This window comes from Mobula hypostoma, chromosome 4, assembly GCF_963921235.1.
Source record: "Mobula hypostoma chromosome 4, sMobHyp1.1, whole genome shotgun sequence".
NCBI lineage: Eukaryota > Metazoa > Chordata > Chondrichthyes > Myliobatiformes > Myliobatidae > Mobula > Mobula hypostoma.
Genome location: NC_086100.1, coordinates 173,915,313 through 173,931,697, shown reverse-complemented (window position 1 = coordinate 173,931,697; position 16,385 = coordinate 173,915,313). Strand labels below are relative to the sequence as shown.

At 42.1% G+C, this 16,385-nt stretch overlaps 1 pseudogene; it reads left to right on the top strand.

The window, feature by feature from the left end:
- Nucleotides 1-11,451: 11,451 nt before the first annotated feature.
- On the top strand, nt 11,452-12,937 carry LOC134345994 (uncharacterized; annotated as a pseudogene).
- The last annotated feature ends 3,448 nt before the right edge of the window (nt 12,938-16,385 follow it).

Genomic DNA, 16,385 nt, shown 5'->3' with positions numbered 1-16,385 from the left:
GCACAGCTTGAAGGGCTGAAGGGGCCTGTTCTGTGCTGTATCTCAATAAATATATCAATCAATTTATTAAGAAAGCCCGTAAAGGGAGAAATTGAGAGTTGAAATATCTGTGTAAGGTTTATTTATTTGTTGAGATGCAGCACGTAATAGGCCCCTCCGGCCTTTCAAGCCACGCCACCCAGCAATCCCTTCATTTAATCCTAGCCTAATGACTTGTATCTCTGAATGGGGCGGGTGCCTGGTGCTTGGCCGGGGGCCGTGGTCAAGTGGTCAGCGACTTGGGCTGGCTCCCCCACTGGACTTAGTCTGGTGAGGAGGGTGTGAGGACACCCAGCAGGACAAAAAAAAACAAGACCTGACAAAGGGCCGATGAACTCCTTGTGAGCCGACGGCTATCCTCTGTGGAAGAGATTAAAGCCTCACCACGTATCTATGAATCAAATGCTATGCACTTAATTAGAAGAGATATGATGAACTTGGGTGCTGCACCGCATACCTGGACCTGCCCAAGGCCTCCGCCTAAGGAAGGGCTGAACTCGAAGAAGCGGCCGCGGCTGGAGGCTGACACGGCCTCGGGCACAAGTTCGGTGGGGGCGGCGGCAGGCGGTGCCAAGGCTGCCAGCAAGAACAAACTGGAGGAGAGGCTGTACTCGGTGCTGTCGCAAGATCGAAGAAGATGGAGGTGCATAGCCGCCAACCCCAGATTCAGGACGGCACCCACTGACTGACTGACTGAATGCCGGGACAATTTACAATGACCAATTAACCTACCAACGGGCACACCTTTGGACATTGGGGGGAAAGCGGAGCACCCGGGGGAAACCCACGCAGTCACGTGGAGAATGTGCAAACTCCGTACAGGCAGAGGGGGGAATTGAACCAGGGTCACCTGTACTGCAAAGCATTGTGCTAACCACTATGCTACCATGCCATATGTAGATACCTAACACTGATGTACAAGTCCATGGAAAATGTCAACTTAGAATATCATTTAAATTTATTAAACATAGCATGGAGGTAAAAGTTCCAATAAGGCACATGTATACGAGGGCCAATTGATAAGTTTGTGGCCTAATGTAGAAGGAGATGAGTTATTAACTTCAAACTTTCTGCATTATCACTCAAAGAGTTGAACTGTGTGTGCATGTAACGAGAGCTGTATAACTCATCTCCTCAAACACGAGGAATTCTGCAGATGCTGGAATTTCAAGCAACACACATAAAAGTTGCTGGTGAACGCAGCAGGCCAGGCAGCATCTCTAGGAAGAGGTACAGTCGACGTTTCGGGCCGAGACCCTTCATGAGGACTACATCTCCTTCTACTTTAGGCCACGAACCTATCAATCACCCCTGCTGTGGACCACTTTCTGGAGGTCCAAGACGCCGACTTCTACAAAGAAGGGATCCGTATGCTCCATGACCACTGGACTAAGTGTGTAAATGTGGGAGGGGAGTATGTTGAAAAATAAATGTGCTAGTTTTTCTAAAATTGACTCCCTCTACCTTAGGCTATGAACTTATCAATCACCCCTCGTAAAAACCTCCTTTTTATGTTATTTGAGATCAAGATGGGGAATAGATTTTGGATAGAGGAGAGGAAGCAGAATCTCTGAAATCATTTGTGAAAGGATTGATGGCACAGTGAAGTGAAAGGCAGCAGAATCTAGATGGATGAATCAAATGGACCAAACGGCTCTCTTCATCCATTATCATCTAATGATCTTGATAACGTTCAATTGTTTCCAATTGCCCACAGGGGAGACCTTTTAATCTTCAACTGTTTCTATGATTTCTGACAGCTCATATTCATTGTACTTCAGATTGAAGACAATCTTCAGAGTGCCTTGTTTGGGCTGCGTGGTAAATGAATGATGGTAGCAAAACTGTATCAAAATCTCCATCAACTTCACATCCAGCCCACAGTTTGCCTCACTGAAATGTTTATTCATTTTTACCAAGCATTGCTTAATTGTGTACTGTTGAAAACTAAGCTATCAGAAATCAGACCTTTAGAAAGATGTAGTCACTTATATTTTAACCCTTTCATCAAATTAATGTGCTAGATAATTCCAAATGTAAAATTTACAAAGATTTTTTTTAAAGGTCTTCTGGTAAGACGGTGACAAGTTTGGATGCAGTGGCCAACAGAAGCAGTTTTTATGATTGTAGGACAATGCTGAACATTAAGAACTTAACTTCTGTAGGTCTAACCCATCAACAAGTTCAATGATGGTGGAGTAGCTGGACGGTCTGGACTGTGTTGATCCCCACTACAGGAAGGCATTGAAGGCGGTGTGCAGTCTAACTGTGAGTGACTGTCTTGGATGTTTCTATTACGATCCCAAGACCCTGTTAGATGTTGAAAGTGTAAAATGCTGCAAGTCTGTTTCCCTTGTTTACTGGCAAGACAGACAGTAGGGGAACTGTGTGGCCTTGTGTAGTGAAGACTAAACCTCAAGCCATGAGCTTGATTGTTACAGCAGTCCAGGAGAGGAGGTGCCAGAGGCAGCGTAGCACAACATCTGTGCTGCGTTGAGAGCTGGTCCCTTCTATTGGTGCTGCCCTCCAATATTCCGTCAGTGGAATGACAAGTTGGATTGCATGTGTGCATGTATTCATTCATCTCCGGACTGCAGAGAACTGCTTGTTCTTGCCGATAATATCCATGCACCATCAATTTACAAGGCATGTCACTCAGGTATATATATTTCTTTGTGTGACTGTACATTTACTTACTATCTTATCACCTGGTTGAAGATGGCACTGTTGAAGGCGAGCAACAGCTTAGTGGTAGTTCAAAAGGCAAGAAACTTGACTAAAAACATCATTACTAACACCCTTTTTTTTGAAGTAAATGATGGTAAACCATCACCGCAAGCAATGAAGAAGTGAGTGAAGGCAAAATGAATTAGAGGGATGAGCCGTGATGATGCATTGAAAATCAATGTAGATGGAACTGGAGTGTGTGATTCAGAGAGGAGGAGTTGAGACAGAGGAGTTTTCATGCCTGTCCAACTAGGCTGGGTGCGACGTTGGTTCGCTCTAAGCAGCAAACCGATTTGGAGGGATCGAGAATGGCTTCGGGCTGGGCGGCGAATTCTAGGCCCGGAGCATTTCAATTATGGAGGGGCTCATTTCCTAACGTGAGGCACGATCTGCTATTTGTACAATTTAAATGCTAGCCCAGATGGAATGGAAAGCCAGGGTGTCAGGACTGGAGCGGAGAGTCGGGCCAATTTCGCTTGCTCTCCTGTGGTGTTCACCGCTCTCTCTGTGGTGCTGAGGCGGTGAACTGCTCTAGCCGCTGTGCATTGTGTCTGCAAGCTTCGCAGTGGTTCACCCCGCTAATATGATGAACTGAGACCGAGGCTTTAGGCCTACTCTGGGCTTCTCTGGGGGTATGGATCTAAGGGCTCAGTCTGGTTCAGAATGCTGTTGCACACTTCTATTGTTTGCATGATTTGTGTTTTGTTTTCCTTTTTCTTTGCGCTTGGGTGTTGTTTTTACTTTTTAACATTGGGTTCTTTTGGGTTTCTTGCTTTGTGGTTGCCTGTAAGTAGACAGATCTCAAGGTTGTATAATTTATACATTCTTTGATAATAAATGTATTTAGAATAAGTGCTTCCTGTGCCTTGTGCTGTGTATGACTGTTGGTACTGTGTTTTGCACCCTAGCCCCTGAGTAACGCTGTTTTGTTTGGCTCTATTCATGGGTATTCGTGATAGGTGAATGACAATTAAACTTGAACTTGGGATTTCATCTCAATAACAAGTAAAGGAGAACAGTAGAAAGAATATTGCAAAACACAGCTGTGATAAGATGCCACGTGCTCAAAACATTTATTTCATCTGGATGTAAATGATACCTCTGCAGATGTTCCTTGAATGGCATTGAGCATATCTACGTGAAACGTTGTCGCAGGAAAGCAGCATCCATTGTTAGGAAACCCCACCCCCCCGGACATACTCTCTTCTCACTGCTGCCATCCAGAAGAAGGTACAGGAGCCTCAGGACTCACACAACAGGTCAGGAATAGTTAATACCTCTCAACCATCAGGTTATGAACCAAGGGGGATAACATTACTCAACTTCACTTCATCATTGAAATATTCCCACAACCTACAGACTCACTGGCAAGGACTCTTCATTGTCATGATTATTATTTCTTTCTTTTTTATTTGCACAGTTTGCTGTCTTTTGCACACTGGTAGAACACCCAGGTTGGTGCAGTCTTTCATTAATTCTATTATGGTTATTATTCTATTATGGATTTATTGAGTATGTCTGCAAGAAAATGAATTTCAGGGTTGTTCATGGTGACATACTTGTACTTTGATAATAAACTTACTTTGAACTTTGAAGACTTGGAACAAAGAGGTGGTCATTGACATCAGGAAGAGGGGTGGTGCACATGTTCCTGTTTCATCATCAGTATTGAGGTTGAAAGGGTTGACAGTTTCAAGTTCCTAAGAGTGGACATCACCAATAACCTGCCCTGGTCCAACCATGTAGACATCATGGCCAGGAAAGTGCTTCAGTGCCTCTCCTTCCTCAGGAGGGTAAAGAAATTTTGTATGTCTCTGTCGACCCTTACCAATTTTTAATCAACACTCCATAGAAAACATCCTTTCCAGAGTCATTATGGCTTGGTGTGGTAACTGCTCTGCATGTGACCACAAGACCCTGCAGAGAGTTGTGAACAACATTCAGCACATCACAGTGTAACTCTCACTTCGGCTTGTTGCTTGATATAGGGGGTGATAACCCCCGGTCCGGCCAACTTAAGAAATCTCATTTGGGTGGATCCAAGGAGACCTTGCTTTGTGGATCCAGAACTGGCTTGCCAACAGAAGACAAAGGGTGGTTGTAGATGGTTTGTATTCTGCATGGAGGTCGGTGACTAGTGGTGTTCCACAGGGATCTGTTCTGGGACCCCTCCTCCTTGTGATTTTTATAAGTGACCTGGACAAAGAAGTAGAAGGGTGGCTTAGTAAGTTTGCTGATGACACAAAGGTTGGGGGTGTTGTGGATAGTGTGGAGGGTTGTCAGAGGTTACAGCAGGACATCAATAGGATGCAGAACTGGGCTGAGAAGTGGCAGATGGATTTCAACCCAGGTAAGTGTGAACTGATTCATTCTGGTAGGCCCAATTTGAAGACAGAATATTATATAAATGGTAAGACTCTTGGCAGTGTGGAGGATCTGAGAGATCTTGGGGCCCGTGTTGATAGGACACTCAAAGCTGCCGCGCTTTGGAATAAAAACATATACCATTTTCTAAATGAGGAGAGAATTCATAAATTGGAAGTTCAAAGGGATTTGGGAGCTCTAGTGCACAATTCACTAAAGGTTAACTTGCAGATTGAGTCAGTAGTAAAGAAGTCAAATGCAATGTTAGCAAATCTAAGGGTATGTTGACTATGAAAGGGTCCCGAGAAGTTTTATGAGAATGATTCTGGAGATGAAAAGGTTAACATATGATGAGTGCTTGATGGCTTTGGACCTATATGACCGGAGTTCAGAAGGATGAAGGAGGGATGTCTCATTGAAACCTAATGAACATTGAAAGACCTGAATAGAATGGACATAGACAGGATGGTTCCAGTAGTTGGAGAGTCTGGGACCAGATGATAAAGCTTTAGAACAGGGATGAGGAGGAGTTTCTTTAGAATCTATCGTCTGGCTATGGAATCTATGAAATATACCCAAATCATTGGGTATACGTAAAGTAGACGTTGATAGGTTCTTGATTAGTAAGAGTGTCAAGGTTATGAGGAGAAGGAAGGAGAATGCAGTTGAGAGGGAAAAATAAATCAGCCAAGATAAAACGTTGGAGATGATACAGTTGGCCGAGCGACCTAATCCTGCCTCCATGTTTTATACTCTTGTAGTCTTATAGTAATCCAGTCCAACGATCAATTCAAAGATATATATGAAATCTTCCCCGCCACACACTAACCCCTTCAGACCCTGCAGCTCCCCCACCCCACACACAGATATACACACACACACACACACACACACACGCACACACACATGGAAAACAGTAACAGAATTAATGTTTCAGGTCTGTGATCATTCTCATGTCATTTTTTAAAATCTCAGTTCTGATCAGGGCCTTAAGGGCCTTCATCTTGAAGCACTAACTCAGCTTCTCTTTCCACAGATGCTGCCTGACCTGCTGAGTGCCCAGTACCTTCTAATTTTTACTTCAGATATCTAGTACCAAGACTGTTCCTTCTGTCTTTGTGGTGATCAAAACTAGATAAAATCCCTTCTATCTCCTGTCAAGACGTATGGGCAATTTGTAAACCTAGTCATTATACCATGAAGTAAATCTGAGACTAAAATTTCCTCTTCACTGATGACACAATTCCACTCATCCTTAGGTTAGCTAAATGGACAGATTGTGCTGTAGTTGTAACAGGCCGCACATGTCACTGTGTGATTTGATTCAGATACTCTTTTCACTTGGTTAAGTCAAACATTTTGTCTTCTCAATGAAGGGCAGGAAGAATTTGGACCAACTTAATCCAAATTTAATCCCAATTTTTTGTGAAAACTGGCTTTAAACACCACTGTTTAGCAATTACCTACCTGTTCTGTGAGCAATCCTATAATTACTCCCATGCACTCAGTGCATATCAGAGCAGAATCTTTCCTGCAACCTACTTCAATCAACTTTACAATTTTCACGGTGAACTATACAATGAGCAAAAAAATAGGCAAATTACAATATAGATTTGATATACATTACCCAACAAAAGATGAATGCAGCCTGCGATCCAGTGTTCTAAATTATAGAAGGTTATGATAGGTAATAGAATAGAGATGGTGTAATATTTCAATATTTTCATGCTGCCTGCATTGCAATTATGATGTTAATTAATTATACAGCTGGCAGTTAACACCATCCTAAGGCACAACCATGGTCAATTCAGTGATGTTCTGTGAGCGAGTAATTAACCTCTCCTCTTCCCCAGGATTCTCTACAAGGCAATCATCATGTTGATGATATAATTATTATTAATTCAGTTTCTGTGTTTGGTTGACATTGTTAATTACTTGTCGGTAATCAGCTAATGTTTAATCTGGCTGTTGGATGGTTTTCTAACAGCTGTTCAAAGTGCCTCTGAACCCATATATGGAACACTTTAAAGTCACTTTCCATACACACCCCCTTCCCCCACCCCACTTCAGTCCCCACTGCACTGCAAGTGTCAGCAATGTTGGCACTCATAATTAATTATTATCTTTTTCGCTGCAAAGATCTCTTCAGATCAGGGGTTTTCTCAATCTAATTATATCAGTGCTTCAATTATTTCAACCAGGAAGGCAATACTTGCTTGTCAATAAATCAAGAAAAGCAATGGTACCTCATTAGTGCCAAATTTCAGAAACGATCCTATTTACGCACTTGCCAATATAACCCTAGTCAGAATTATTCTGTCTAGATATGTGAGTTGTTTTCTTAATGATTGAACTCATACATTGCAGCTAAATTGCCTGAGATGACATTTTTTTTCTCTTAATCTGTCAAATCAAATCTCCTCCCCAAAAAAACATTTCTAAACGACAGGAAACATGGTTTTTAAGATGTTGTGATCATTGATGACCCTTCTAGACTGCATGCTACATTTATTCTACAGAAGACTCCTTTACTGTTCTTCGCTTTGCAGGTCCTTTGGTCCACTGACTGGAAGATATGCACAGCCGTGCTGTTGGAATTTCTGCTTTTTTTAATCTTCGTACACACGAGATTCAAGAAGTAAAAGCCACCCCATACTGACATTCGGTTTCCCTTTCAGTAGTTTACTTTCATGACATCAGTAAAGACACTCACAGGAAGAAAATAACTTTTAATCAGCTAATTCCACTTCAGTGCAATCTTTCCATTGCCCTGTATTTGTTTCTCAATAACGTTTATCAAATTATTTATAATCAATGATTGTTTCATTTGACAGTATAAATGTATACAGTTGAATGACAATAAACTTGAGCATCTGATCTGAGAACACAGCACTGCCCAAAATGCCACATTTTGAGCTTGATGTGGCAATGGGAGACAATATGTTGGTTTATGAACTGATTAGGGCTCAGAGGTGTGATGAAGTCTCAAACTTCAAGCGAATTTAAAGTTTGTAATTGTTGGTGTTCTAAGTCAGGTTTCCAAAGGATCTTGCTCTTACTAGCTTGCCCCATCATTAGCAATATTATACATTTAACTTGCTTGTCCATACAATTTATTCCAGTAACGATGTTGATCCACATTTGGAAGCAAAATAATGCGCTTTCTTCACAGTTCAGATCTAAGCAGGATTTCAGTGGACTTAACTATCCCAAATTAAGAATTGTTCTAATGTGTCAATTTGATGATTTATCATGCCCAGTGGATAGATGTTGAGCTGTTGTTTCCCTTGAGTGGGATGTTTAGAAATTGGAGTTGCAGTCTCAACATAAATGCCATTCAGAACTGGGCTGAGAATACATTCTTCACCCTGAGGGAATTCTTTAACCAAGAAAGCTGTGAGGATTTTTTCTGGAAAGGGAGAAATATTTTTCTAGGCACTATATTTAAGAAACAAGGGAGATGGGGATGGCACTCGGGGGCGAGGGGGAAGCATCGGACATTATCTTATTCTATATCAGGGTGGGAAAGAGGGACTGAATAACTTACTGTTTTCATTGTCTGTTATGCTTAAGTACTTCATGGGTGGATAGGTAGAAATTGGGATGCTCTCCTCTGGTAATTAAATTAATTGCTTTGCAAACTGAAACTATTGATCAGAATCAGGAATTTGGATCTCACCTTAGCAGCTGGGTAACTTGAATTCAGTCAATCAAAAATTGGAATATATAAAAAAATACTTCCAATAATGGTTACTACCAAAGTGCTGCATTGTTATATAGACCTATCTATTTCACTAATGTTCTTCAGGGAAATCTGCCATTCCAACCTGGTGATTCCAGATCATAAAACCATAGAACATAACAGCACAGAAACAGGCCTTTTGGCCCTTCTTGGCTGTGCCGAACCATTTTTCTGCCTAGTCCCACTGACCTGCACCTGGACTATATCGCTCCATACACCTCTCATCCATGTACCTGTCCAAGTTTCTCTTAAATGTTAAAAGTGAGCCCGCATTTACCACTTCATCTGGCAGCTCATTTTGCACTCCCACCACTCACTGTGTGAAGAAGCCCCTCCCTAATGTTCCCTTTAAACTTTTCCCCCTTCACCCTTAACCCATGTCCCCTGGTTTTTTTATTCCCCTAGCCTCAGTGGAAAAAACCTGCTTGCATTCACTCTATCTATGCCCATCATAATTATATAATTTTATATAGCTCTATCAAATCTCCCCTCATTCTTCTACGCTCCAGGGAATAAAGTCCTAACCTATTCAACCTTTCTCTGTAACTCAGTTTCTCAAGTCCCGGCAAGATCTTTGTAAACCTTCTCTGCACTCTTTCAACCTTATTGATATCCTTCCTGTAATTTGGTGACCAAAACTGCACATAATACTCCAAATTCGCCCTCACCAATGCCTTATACAACCTCACCATAACATTTCAACTCTTATACTCAATACTTTGATTTATAAAGGCCAATATACCAAAAGCTCTCTTTACGACCCTATCAACCTGTGACGCCACTTTTAGGGAATTTTGTATCTGTATTCCCAGATCCCTCTGTTCTACTGCACTCCTCAGTGCCTTACCATTTACCTCGTATGTTCTACCTTGGTTTGCCCTTCCAAATTGCAATACCTCACTCGACCAATGACTGTTAAACTTCTCTCTGTAGAGGCTTAGAAAACAGCTTTGCTCAGGGAAATTAGGAAGGGCAATAAATGTCGGCTTAATCAGTAACCCATGAACCATTAAATTGAAAACAATTCCTCTGATGTACCTCCAAAACTCTGCATTCTACTCTATGCATTGCCTCTACACTATTCTAACTCCTCTATTTGAATGATTCTAGTGTCCATCATTAAGGACGCATACCACCCAGGACATGCTCTCTCCTTATTGCTACCATCAGGAAAGAGGTACAAAAGCTTCAAGGCACACATTCAATGTCCCCTCTGTCCTCTCTGTCCCCTCTGCCATCTGATTTCTGAATGGACATTGCAACCATGAACACTGCCTCACTACTTTATATTCTATTTTTTGCACTGCTTACTTAACATAATATAAATAAATAAATGAATGTATTCAAGTGCCTATAGTTTCATTGCTTTACAACATTGAATCACAATGAAGATAATTTGGCTTTTTTGACACTGATCAACAGAAAAAGACTCTTTCGTGTCAAAGTGAAAACAGATCTCTACAAAGTGATCTAAATTAATTACAAATATAAAACACAAAATAATTGATTGTGTAATTACCAACCTTTTCAAGTCAGTATTTAGAAAATGCACCTTTGGCAGCAAATACAACCTTCAGTCTGTGTGGATAGGTCCCTATCAGGTTTGCACATTTGTATACTGCAATTTTTGCCCATTCTTCTTTACAAAACTGTTCAAGCTCTGCCAGATTGCATGGGGTTCATGAGTGAACGGTTCTTTTCAAGTTCAGCCAGAAATTCTCAATTGGATTGAGGTCTGGACTCTGACTTGGCCACCCAGGACATCAACTTTGTTTGTACTTAAGCCAACTCTGTGTAGCTTTGGCTTTATGCTGGGGGTCACTGTCTGCTGGAAAACAAATCTTCTCCCAAGCCATAGTTCTCTTGCAGACTGCATCAGGTTTTCCTCCAGAATTTCCCTGCATTTTACTGCATTCATTTTACCCTCTACCTTCACAAGCCTTCCAGAGTCTACTGCAGTGTAACATCCTCACAGCATGATGCAGCCACTACCATGCTCCATGGGAAGGATGGTGAGATTTTGACGATGTGCAGTGTTTAAAGAACAGTTCCAGTTTTATGAAGAACTGTAGCACCTCCTGGATGTGATACCAAAAATGGATGTTATATTTATCATTGGAGACTGGAATGCCATAGTGGGAAATCACAGAACACTTGGAGTAAGGGGCGACTTTGGCCTTGGAGTACGGAATGAAGCAGGACATTGACTGGTAGAATTTTGCCTAATTAACTGTCTGGTTATAGCAAATACCCTCTTCCAACAGCCTAAGAGGTGGCTGCATATATGGACATCACCAGATGGTCAACACTGAAACCAGATTGACTATATATTTTGCAATCAGTGATGGAAGATCTCTATACGGTCAGCTAAAACAAGACCAGAAGCAGATTGTGGCTCAGACCATGAGCTGCTTGTTGCAATATTCAGAATGAAACTGAAGAGTATCAGGAAAACCAATGTACCAGCATAGTTTGATGTTGATAGCATCCCTCAAGAATATGGTGTGGAAGTGAAAAACAGGTTCCGTGCATTCAGCCTGGTAGAGGGAAGGCCAGAAGAACTATGGATAGAAAAGAAGATGAGGAAAGCAAAATGGCTTTCTGCGGAGGCTCTACAAGTGACTGAGCAGCGAAGGGAAGTGAAGGCCAATAGAGATTGGAACAAATACCTCCAACTGAACGCAAAGTTCAAGACAATAGCAAGGAAAGATAAAGAAACTTACTTAAAGGAGCAATGCAAAGAAGCTGAAGAAGCCAACAGAATTGGGAAAACAAGAGATCTATTCAAGATTAGAGAAATAGTCATAGTCATACTTTATTGATCCTGGGGGAAATAGGTTTTCGTTACAGTTGCACCATAAATAATTAAATAGTAATAAAACTATAAATAATTAAATAGTAATATGTAAATTATGCCAGGATATAAGTCCAGGACCAGCCTATTGGCTCAGGGTGTCTGACCCTCCAGAGGAGGAGTTGTAAAGTTTGATGGCCACAGGTCATCCTATGACTTCCTATGATGCTCTGTGTTGCAGTTCGGTGGAATGAGTCTCTGGCTGAATGTACTCCTGTGCCCAACCAGTCCATTATGTAGTGGATGGGAGACATTGTCCAACATGGCATGCAACTTGGACAGCATCCTCTTTTCAGACACCACCGTCAGAGAGTCCAGTTCCATCCCCACAACATTACTGGCCTTACGAATGAGTTTGTTGATTCTGTTGGTGTCTGCTACCCTCAGCCTGCTGCCCCAGCAAATCAAAGGAACATTTCATGCAAAAATGAATACAGTAAAAGACAAAGAAGGGAAGGACCTTACAGAAGCAGAAGGTATCAAAAAGAGATGGCAGGAATACACAGAGGAATTGTACAGGAAAGAACCCAACAGCAAAGACACCTACAATGACTCCCTCAACGATCTAGAGCCAGACATTCTGGAAAATGAAGTTGAATGCGCGATAGAAAACATTGTCAATGATAAGGCTGCAGGATGTGACAGGATTCCAGTTGAATTGTTTAAAACTTGACAAGGTGATGTTGTAAAAGAGTTGCATGTAATTTGCCAACTAATCTGGAAAACCCAACAATGGCCTTTAGTCTGGAAAAGATCAGTTTCCCAAGAAGGAAATGTAAAGGAATGTTCAAGTTACTGAATAATTTCACTAATTTCACACGCTTGCAAGGTAACGCTAAAGATCATGCAAGCAGGACTCCAGCAATATATGGAATGAGAATTGCTAGATGTACAAGCTGGTTTTAGAAGAGCCAGAGACACCAGAGAGCAAATTCCTACCTACGCTGGATAATGGAGAAATCGAGGGAATTCCAGAAAGTATTTATCTATGTTTTATTGACTACTCTAAAACCTCCGACAGTGTGGGCCATAAAAAACTATGGCAAATCCTTGAAGAAATGGGGATACCTGGACATCTAATCTTCCTTAAGAGAAACTTGTATGAAGTTCAAGAAAGAACAACAAATATTGGTTCAAGATTGGGAAAGGAGTATGATAAGGCTGCATACTGTCACCCTACTTATTTAATCTATATGCTGAACACATCATGAGGAATGCTGGTCTAGCGGACTCAAATGTTGGAATCAAAATTGCCAGATGAAATATTAACAACCTCAGATATGTAGATGATACTACTCTAATGGCTGAAAGTGAGGAGAATCTGAGGAAGCTTCTAATCAAAGTGAAAGAAGAAAGTGCAAAGGCTAGCAAGACACATCAAAGTTGCTGGTGAACGCAGAGGCCAGGCAGCATCTCTAGGAAGAGGTACAGTTGACGTTTCAGGCCGAGACCCTTCGTCAGGACTAACTGAAGGAAGAGCTAGTAAGAGATTTGAAGGTAGGAGGGGGAGGGGGAGATCAAAAATGACAGGAGAAGACAGGAGGGGGAGGGATGGAGCCAAGAGCTGGACAGGTGATTGGCAAAAGGGATATGAGAGGATCATGGGACAGGAGGCCCAGGGAGAAGGAAAAGGGGGAGGGGGTAGAAAACCCAGAGGATGGGCAAGGGGTATAGTCAGGGGGATAGAGGGAGAAATAGGAGAGTGAGAGAAAGAATGTGTGTATACAAATAAATAATGGATGGGGTACGAGGGGGAGGTGGGGCATTAGCAGAAGTTAGAGAAGTCAATGTTCACGCCATCAGGTTGGAGGCTACCCAGACGGAATATAATGTGTTGTTCCTCCAACCTGAGTGGGGCTTCATCTTTACAGTAGAGGAGGCTGTGGATAGACATATCAGAATGGGAATGGGATGTGGAATTAAAATGTGTGGCCACTGGGAGACCCTGTTTTCTCTGGCGGACAGAGCGTAGGTGTTCAAAGTGCAAATACTGGCTTATTTCTCAATATTAAGAAAACCAAGATTATGTCGACCAGCCCAATTAACTCCATGGAAATAAATGGAAAGGAAGTGGAAGCAGTGACGGATTTTGTCTTCCTCGGTTCAAAGATTTCTATAGATGGTAACTGCAGCCACAAAATTAAACAGCACTTACTTCTGGGGAGCGCAGCAATGGCAAATTTAGATAAAATACTGAAGAGCAGAAACATAACATTGTCTATGAAGATCCATACAGTCAAGTCTATGGTATTTCCAGTTGTGATGTACGGCTGTGAGAGCTGGACTATTAGTAAGGCTGAACACAAAAGAATTGACCCCTTTGAACTTGGATGCTGGAGGAAAGGCTTAAGAGTTCGTTGGACAGCAAGAAGATCCAACAAGTCAATACCTGAAGAAGTACAGCCAGACTGCTCACTAGAAGGCTTGATTATGAGACAAAAGCTCAGATATTTTGGCCACATCATGAGAAGACAGGATTCTTTGGAGAAGACTCACATATTAGGTAAAGCAGAATGTAAAAGAAGGAGAGGACGACAGAGGCTAAGATGGATAGATAATGTTACTCAGACAATGTGTATGATCTTGAGGGATCTTAGCGGGGCAGTTTCCAACAAGAAGGCTTGGTGTGCAGGAGTCCATATAGTCATGAGGAGTCAGATTCGGCTTAACGACTGAACAACAAGCAGTTTTTGGCTTATGCCAAACATATCGTTTAGTCTGATGGCCAAAAAGCTCTATTTTGGTTTTATCAGACCATAGAACCTTCTTCCAACTGACTTCAGAATCTCTCACATGCCTTCTGATAAACTCTAGCCGAGATTTCATGTGAGTTCTTTTTTAATAGCGGCTTTCCCTTTGCCATTCTCCCGTAAAGCTACGACTTGTGAAGCACCCGGGCAACAGCTGTTGTATACGAAGTCTCTCCTATCTCAGTCACTGAAGCTTGTAACTCCTCTAGCGTTGTCATAGGTCTCTTGGTGGCCTCCTCACTGGACCCCTTTGTGTATGGTTTTTGAGGACGGCCTGCTCTAGGCAGGTTTACAGCTGTGCCATATTCCTTCCATTTCTTGGTGATTGACTTAACTGTACTCCAAGGAATATGCTGTGACTTGAAACTTTTCTTGCATCCATCTGCTGACTAGTGCTTTTCAATAATCGGAGTTCTTGGAGTGTTGTTTTGTCTTCATGGTGTAGCTTTTGCCAGAATACTGACTCGCCAGCAACTGGACCTTTTAGATACAGGTGTATTTTTATTACAATCAATTGAAATAACTTGAATACACACAGGGGATCTCCATTTAACTAACTATGTGACTTCTAAAACCAATTGGCTGCACCAGTGATGATTTGGTGTGTCATATTGAAGGGGGTGAGTACTTACGCAATCAATGATTTTGTGTTTTATATTTGTAATTAATTTAGATCACTTTGTAGAGATCTGTTTTCACTTTGACACTAAAGAGTCTTTTTCTGTTGATCAGTGTCAAAAAACGCCAGATTAAATCCACAGTGATTCAATGTAAAACAACAGAACGTGAAAACTTCCAAGGGGGGGGTGAATATTTTTATAGTAACTGTATATACTTGATGTAATTCACAATTATTTTTTCTCTATATTGTCATGTATTGCATTGTACTGCTGCCACAGTGTTAACAAATTTCTCAACATATACTCATGAAGAATTGCAAGGGACATTTTGGGTCCTCTGGAAGACCAGAATGGTAATCCATGTGTGGAGCCAAAACAGATGGGAGAGATCTTAAATTCATTCTTTGCATCTGTATTTACTCGGGAGACGAACAGAGTCTATGGAAGTGAGGCAAAGCGGCATCCACTTTGTGGACCCTGTACAGATTACAGAGGAGAAGGTGTTTGCTACCCAGAGCAGATAAATCCCAGGGCCTAACAAAGTGTTCCTTTGGATCTTATGGGAGGGAAATAGAGAAATTGCTGGGTCCCTCGCAGAGTTATTTAGCACAGATGATTGGAGAATAGCCAGTGTTGTTCTGTTGCTTAAAAAAGACTCTAAACTGAAAGCAGGAAATTATAGGCTGGTGAGTGTGACATCAGTTGTGGGAAAGTTATTGGATGGTATTCTAAGGGATTGGATATGTAAGTTTTTGGATAGACATGGACTGATTATCCGGAAAGTGAATGAAGGCAAGACAGTGGATGTTGTCCATATGGACTTTAGTAAGGCATTTGACAAGGTCCTGCATGGGAGGTTGGTCAAGAATGTTTAGTCGCTCAGCATTCAGGGATGAGGTAGTAAACTGGATGAGAGCAACACTCACAACACATATCCTCATATACCGTCTAGGTAGTCTCCAGCCCCTTGGTATGAACATAGAATTCTCCAACTTCCAGTAATTCCCTCCCCCTCCCTTCCCCTATCCCTATGTCACTCTGCCCCCTCCCCCAGCTGCCTATCACCTCCCTCATGGTTCCGCCTCCTTCTGCTACCCATTGTGTTTCCCCCTATTCTTTCTTCACCTTTCCTGCCTATCACCTCCTTGCCTCCCCTCCCCCACCCCTTTATCTTTCCCCTTACTGGTTTTTCACCTGGAACCTACCAGCCTTCTCCTTCCCACCCTCCCCCCACCATCTTTATAGGGCCTCTGTCCCTTCCCTCTACAGTCTTGACAAAGGGTTCTGGC